This window comes from Paroedura picta, chromosome 4, assembly GCF_049243985.1.
Source record: "Paroedura picta isolate Pp20150507F chromosome 4, Ppicta_v3.0, whole genome shotgun sequence".
Classification (NCBI taxonomy): domain Eukaryota; kingdom Metazoa; phylum Chordata; class Lepidosauria; order Squamata; family Gekkonidae; genus Paroedura; species Paroedura picta.
The window spans coordinates 50,771,056-50,778,182 of NC_135372.1; the positions used below are offsets into that span (position 1 = coordinate 50,771,056).

The 7,127-nt window shown below is 40.0% G+C and overlaps 1 protein-coding gene across 6 annotated transcripts in view; it reads right to left on the reverse strand.

The window, feature by feature from the left end:
* The window catches only part of GPSM2 (G protein signaling modulator 2), a 41,966-nt gene that overhangs the window by 32,676 nt on the left and 2,163 nt on the right, over positions 1 to 7,127 (reverse strand). For 2 of the 6 annotated variants that reach the window (XM_077332801.1, XM_077332806.1), the window contains exon 2: positions 5,781 to 6,121. The exons of the other annotated variants lie outside the window; for them this stretch is intronic. The gene's annotated coding sequence lies outside the window, so the exon portion shown is untranslated. The remainder of the gene's footprint in view (positions 1 to 5,780; positions 6,122 to 7,127) is intronic. 6 annotated transcript variants of the gene reach the window in all.

Sequence of the window (7,127 nt, forward strand, 5' to 3'; positions counted from 1 at the left end):
CTTTCTATTCATTCTCTTGCCCCAACTAAATATTTGAGGACTATCTTTTCCTACCATTGGATTCAATGCAATTGATGTCCTATAACAAAACATTATAGCATGTTTTGAATTATGTAATTTATAAGGATGTAATGAAAAGATGATTATGTCTCCCCTAAATCCCTTCTCATAAATTACTTACATGTACCCCCTTTCTGTAGTACAGGTTGCACAACCAACACTGAACCTTCCTATTTAGTATACAGTGATGGTGGGATTTAAATTCTTCCTGCGTGTATGTACAGGTCAAGGACTTGCTGGATAGTAGCAGGATCAGCCATCTGACCAATCAACAAAAGATTTGGACAACTGCCCAGTCAAACATCAGTGAGATGTTTTAAAACATAAATTTTAATTTGACAGCTCTATGCCAACTATAAAAACAAACTAGCTAATGCTGTGAAACAATAATAATAAATTTAATAGTTTTAAAAAAATTGTAATGAATTATAACTTCCAACAGAATCAGAGTCCAGTAGCACCCTTAAGACCAACAAAGATTTAATCAAGGCATGAGCTTTCGAGTGCAAGCACCCTTCGTCAGACTATGATCTTCTTACATGACAGGGAATATATAGCAAAAATCAGTTCTGTTACATCTGTGTCACAACTAGATACAGCCAATGATACAGCTAGATACAACTAGATACAGCTAGATACTAGATACAGCCAATGATACAGCCTTTGTCAAAACAGCCCATGAATCCCCTAGAATTCAGTGTACTTTACAAAGAGAAACCAAAGTGTTGCTGGTAGAGAGATCAAAGGCTATCACCTCTCCATATGTTGCTTACTCCATACAACTGTGAGACATTCCTCCCAGGGAATTGCTGGTTCCAACAGTGTTAGGCAAGTGTTAAATAAAGGTTAGGCAAGCATTAAATAAATGTAAATAATACAATGAACAGTCCTCTTTGGAATTTATCTTTGGACACCTGGATCATTCTATAATTTCAAAATATTTAAAAGTTGTCCTTAATTAAAACAGAAATAAAGCGAAGTAACATTAGCCATTTAAAGACAAACATATCGGGGAAAGGGAGGCAGTTACTTGCTAAATCACTATTTCCACAGGCTTGCACTGGTGCAGCAAGCTGTTCCCTGTAGTAACTAGACCTAGGATAGCAGGAGACGCAGTCACAAGGCAGAACCTGAGAACAGCAATGCAGGAAGGTAGGAATACTGGCCCCATCAACAGATATTTAATAGAACAACCATATGGTAGCAGCATGCTGAAGGAGATAAAACAGAGAAATCCCTCCAAGGATCAGTAGCACGCTGCATGCAGTGGCATGCTGCTGGGCAGAGAAGACAGTTGCTGGGCATCTAGATGCCTCAGTGGGCTGAATGCAGAAGCACTGACGGGCCAGCAGGGGTCACAGGCCCCAATCATAGGATTCTTTTGCAAATGGAGCAGGTCAAAATATCCCCAATAAGAGAAGGTTGAAATTAAGGTTGGGTGATGCATGCCATCAGGACCATTTCTGCATAGTTATCCCATATTTCCCAGCTTGCTTTACTGTAAAGTTTTGAGAAAGATCACAAAGCCTGCACTGGCTGCTATGTATGTGGGAAGGTTTCGATTTTCTTGGTCCTGCAGTCATTTTTACTTATTTTATTTATGAAGCAGACATCCTCATAGAAGGCAGTATGGCTGCTGCTGAAGGGCTTGGGCAGGGAAGTCTGATAGGTGGAAGTCTTGCCACTGCACTGTAACATCAATTGCACTAGACAAGGAAACCTCATAAGTTTGTTTCTGCATGGAAACCACAACAGAGGAGGACAATAGGGAACAGGTATATTTTTAAAGTTGAAAAAATTGCATTTTTCTTCCTAATTCATCTAAGGCAGGGGTGGTCAAACTGCGGCCCTCCAGATGTCCATGGACTACAATTCCCATAATTGCCAGCATTTGGGAATTGTAGTCCATGGACATCTGGAGGGCCGCAGTTTGACTACCCCTGATGTAAGGTATGGAAATAATCCTTCTCCACTGTCTGTGACTGGTCCTGTGTTACTGCCCTACTTCTCCCTTAACTAACAGAGGAAATAATTTAAAACAAGAGTCATTTTGCCTAGACTGAAGCCATAATTTGGAAGTATGCCTTGGCGTTTTGAAGTCTTCAATATATTTACTTTAAGCTTAGAAACAGACTTTCCTTTTCATCATTCTACGGATTTCCAAGATCAACAGCTGTAAAAGAAAACAGTGTGCACAAGAAAAACTGCCAAGTATGCAAAGCACAACAGAGAAAAGGCACCAAAATGTTTCATAATCTTGAAATGAACAAATATTGAGCCTTCTGTATCTTAAAATCTACACTATCTTTTCAGACTGAAATGTAATTATGATTAATTGTTTTTACTGTACTTGGAAAAAGGTCAAGTCCAACGCAATTTTGAACCATCTGGCACCAGAAGAAATAACACTATCACTACTGAACAGAAATTACAACAGCAGACAAGCAGGTCAAGTATGTAACCATACACACACCTACATTTATTTACTCATATGGTCTTAGACCAGAATACAAGAATATAAAGGATAAAAACCAAATGCTTGTGATAATCAAGCATTTGAAATATGATGAAGCACTAATCTAGATGGAGAACAATCAGCTTTGTGTAGATTTTTTAACAAGATCATTGATAAAGCAGATAAACATCAGAGAGCGCTAAAAGGCACCCTTGTCTAACATCCTTTTGAGTCCTAATTCTGTCAGAAAGATAGGCTTGCCTGGTGCATCTGACTCTCAAGGCAGTTTGTTCATGGAGAGCTTGAATAAGAAACAGTAGGCAATCAATAGTTGAAGATTCTAACTTATCCCAGAGCATTACACGGGAGATGGAATAAAAAACCAAGTTCAGATCTACAAAGGCAGCATATAAGGAGGATGTGCTCTTGTTGCTATACATTTCCACTAGCCACACGCCTATATTATAAACAAACAACACCGATGTTATTGATGACTACCAGAGTAAAGTCATTATGTTAAAACATCCATTGCATTAATGATATGTTACAAAATGTTTATGTATACTAACCAAACAGTATTAGGGTTTGACTTCCCAACTCCTACACCACCTATTTTTTGCCTGACAAGGATAAGGATCCTGCCAGAGACAGAAACTCAACATTGGGCTGGACCTACATACAGTCTTCCTCAATGATTCACCCTTGGAACTGGAAAGCTCAGATTCACACTGGAGAGTTTTCAGAGGAATGTGAAAATTCTATAGCAGGGGTAGTCAAACTGCAGCCCTCCAGATGTCCATGGACTACAATTCCCATGAGCAAACGCTGGCAGGGGCTCATGGGAATTGTAGTCCGTGGACATTTGGATGGTCACAGTTTGACTACCTCTGTTCTATAGCATCACAGCAGAATCCCAATAGTTGCATGCTGATTGAAATTGACCTAGTTCAAAGCAATTAATTAGCTAGTTTCTTCTTGACAATTACTCCAGAATAGAAAATGCAAATGCTTCTCTCTTGGGGGATGCTATACACACATGTTGTATCTAAATTGGTGTTGGAAGAATTCCTAGTTAACAATAGATTCATTAATGTCTCCAGAGTACCTCTGTACTAAGACAATGTGAACAGTTACCACAGCAGGGATCAATTAACTGTTAGAAATTGGCCAGAAATGCATAGAGTCCTCATACAAAAAGCATCTAAAAGAATGTGGAATATCCTCCCAACACAGTGAAGCTGGTTGGGGTAAGGCTTGGACTAGTTGAACTTACAATATTCATAGAATCATAGAGTTCGAAGGGGCCATACAGCCTAAAGCATCCAGGATACGTATCTATCCAGCTGCTGCTTGAAAACTGTCAGTGACGGGGAGCTCACCCCTCTGCTCACTGCTCAACTACTCTGATATCGTTCTCCACGTAGTTTAAACCTCTTACTGCAGGTCCTATCCTATGCTGCCAATAGGAACCTTTCCCTGACTTGCTCTAAGTGACAATCTTTCAAATACTTAAAGACAGCAATCATGTCCCCTCTTCTTCTCAGTGCTCTCCTCCTCCATTTTGTCCACATCCTTTTTAAAGTGAGGCCTCTGGAACTGCGCACAGTACTCCACGTGGTGTCTGACCAAGGCAGTATTACAGTGGGACTATGACATCTTGTGACTACATTTACCATCTTTACCACAACATACTGTGTGCTCATATTTAGCTTACAGTCCAGAAGTACACCAAGATCACATTCATACACATTGCTATCCAGAAGTGTATCTCCCATCCAGCATGCATGCTCCTCATTTTGACACAGATGCAGAACACTACCCTGCTTCTTATTAAACTGCATCTCATTTGCCCACTTTTCCAGTGTGTTCAGATCTTGTCGAACACTAGCTCTATCTTCTGAAGTATTTGCTACTCCTCCAAATTTGGCATCACCTGCAAATTTAATGAGGAGTTCCTCAACCCCCTTGTGCAGATCACTGAACAATGTTGAAAAGTACTGGATCCAGTATGAGCACTATGGCACTCCGCTGCTCACTTCCCTCCACTCTGATAAAATACCATTGATGGCGACTCTTTGGGTGCGGTTTTCTAGCAAGTTCCCTATCCACTTAACCATCCAAAAATCTAGTCTACAGTCCTCCAGTTTACCCATCAGAACATCACAGGGAACTTTGTCAAAGGCCTTACTGAAATCTAGGTAAACAACATCCACTAAGTTTCCATAATCTAATAAGCCAGTCACTTGGTCAAAGAAGGCATTATTTTCAGAAAGCTAGCCGTGAGTAGGCCGCTTGTTTGCCACTCAAAATATAGTAGAAGCTGTCACTACTTATTTTAAAAATACCTGCAACATGAAAAAGAGAGTTACTTTAATTATAATGTTGACAATGTAAATCATAATATGTAGATATAGGTCAATTTGCTGGACTTTCACTAAATCCTTCAGCCACAATTCTAGCAGCTGCCTTAATGCAAAACACTATTTCTCAGCAGCAGGTTCTAATGTAAAAAATCAAAATAATTGTGAAATGCCTCCTAAATTTTTAAATATATATAAACCTTACTTTGCTCCCTAAACGTGACTTACTATATCATTGATTTTTTCTCTGTTCCCTAACCAATGTAATATAGTGGTAAGGCATGGCAGATTCTAATATGGAGAACTGGGTTAGATTCCCTACTCTTCCACATGAAGCCTGCTGGGTGACTGGTCACAGTTCTTTCAGAGCTCTTTCATCCCCATCTACCTCACAACATTATGTTGCGAGGACAGGAAAAGAAGAGAATGTCAGCCATTTTAAGACTCCTTAAAGTAGAAAAAGCAATATATAAAACCCTGCTCTTCTACTTCTTCCACCCTGTGAGGTAGGTCAGACTGTGTCCAAAGCCCTTCAAATGAACTTCCATGGCAGAGTGAGATTTGACACTGGGTCTTTCAGAAACCAACCTGGCATTCTAACTCTTACATCAAATAAGATTAATACTTAAACTCAAAACAGAGGTAATGACACTTAAACTTGTTGGATTGAATATATCTCTCCCATGAACACTTCACGGGGAGGAGGAATTCACATCATTTTATCATTTCCAATGCTCCCCATAAAGCTGATCCCAAAGCTCAAGGGACCTCTGAGAACAGTACTGGATCTTAATTGAGAATCTATAGTAAGATAGGGAAATTAAATGAAAAAAAAAGAATTGAGAGAAGTTCCTGATGCACAAATCCACAAGCAGCATGAACTTTTGGTCCATTCATTTATTTACCTCACTTATAACCCAGATTTTTCTTCAGTGGGACTCAGAAGTGGCTTACATCCTTCTTCCTTCCTCCAGTTTTATCATCACAACAACCACACCACGAAATAATGTAACTGGCACTAAGTCATCCAGCAAGTTTTCATGGATCATATAGCAGTTATATACAAGTGTCAGCATGTCTGCTGATTTCCTTTTCTTGTTGTACACCCACACAGTCCATCATAGATCCTTGCCTCTTGGGAACAACTTGGGAACACAAGGGGCCACACAGCAAGGAGAAGAGGGGAAAAGATCCCTTCCATGAATGCAGCAACTTTTAAGGGAGTGAAGCTTAATAGTGTATGGGTCTGCAGACAAAGATGGATAAGCAAGTAAGTCAAGTTCAAAATAAACCCAAATATATCAGTTATCAACTAAACAGAGTAAAAATTACATTTAACCCATACCTTTGTACTTCAAACGTACTCTGTACTATGCAGCTTTTATTTTATTGTATTCAGTAAAACTCCGAACATGTCGACATTTTACAATTAATAAATAGATTTTTATAAAACAATTCTACTCTGACAGACAGCACTTTAAAAGCCAGAAGGAATTTGTTCATACTAAACTGTTGCTTTCCAACAGCATCTTTTCAATAAATTATTCCAAACAAGACATTTGGTTAAAAGTTGAACACATAAAAGTAAAGACCGTATCTTTTAAATATTGGCAATAGTTGAAACCTGGAGACATCAGGAGATAATTTATGGCAGTAACGTGTTTAGTCACTGCTTCTGCTAGAAGTGGGGGAGAGGAATTGCAGATTTTTGTTACCCAAAGCCGCCCTTTGCTTTGTACTGACTCTTGCTATTCAAGAGACCCACAAATCTTCAGAATCAACTTTTTAGGAGTAGAAGGGGCTGCAGCAGGAAGCCTGGGAGGAGAAAAACTGCTTGGGCAAAAGTAACTTTTGAATCTTTTAATTATTTATTAGATTCGTTTCCTGCCACTCCGGGCTAGCTGGCTTGCATGATAACCCCCCCAGGAAAAATCCCAATTTAAAACCCACTCTTACAATCCTCTCAGCAGCAAAATTGCTGCCTGCCACTCAGCTCAGCAAACCCCCAATTGTGCCTTGGGGGGGGGGATTAATAGGGGGTAGCTGATGGTCTGTCTATGCCAGGGAGGGGCCCACAGATCCTCAACCAAATACCTGGTGGAAGAGCTCCATCTTGCAGGGTCTGCAGAACTTTGTAAGCTCCGGCAGGGTCCTCAGCTCTTCCAGAAGTTCATTCCACCAAGTTGGGGCCAGCAACAGTGAAAAGGCCATGGTCGAGGCCAGCTACACTAGTTGAGGCCAGTAAAGCAGGA